The 266-nt window shown below is 39.1% G+C and overlaps 1 pseudogene; it reads right to left on the minus strand.

Moving 5' to 3' along the window:
- Positions 1 to 266, minus strand: part of LOC119588398 — a 5,173-nt pseudogene that overhangs the window by 2,382 nt on the left and 2,525 nt on the right.

Consider the following 266-nt stretch of genomic DNA (forward strand, 5'->3'; position numbering starts at 1 on the left):
AGTCGGCATTTGCTCTTTTTGGTAGCCACTAGTTTGTTAGTTATTAGCTGTGTAGGTGTTATTTGTTTGGTCTTCATTTTAGCAGTTATGATTTGGTGATCGGTACGACTTGATCGCCAGTTTGATAGTCTTCATTTGAATTTTTTTGGGGGGTAAGTGTTGAGTTGGAGTACATTCCTGTGCGAGACAATGGTTGGTCTAACAATGGCTTAGCGACATTTATCCCGATAAGGTAACTGTTTGGAAGCTAATAGTAAAAAGAACGT

Source organism: Penaeus monodon, chromosome 23, assembly GCF_015228065.2.
Source record: "Penaeus monodon isolate SGIC_2016 chromosome 23, NSTDA_Pmon_1, whole genome shotgun sequence".
Classification (NCBI taxonomy): domain Eukaryota; kingdom Metazoa; phylum Arthropoda; class Malacostraca; order Decapoda; family Penaeidae; genus Penaeus; species Penaeus monodon.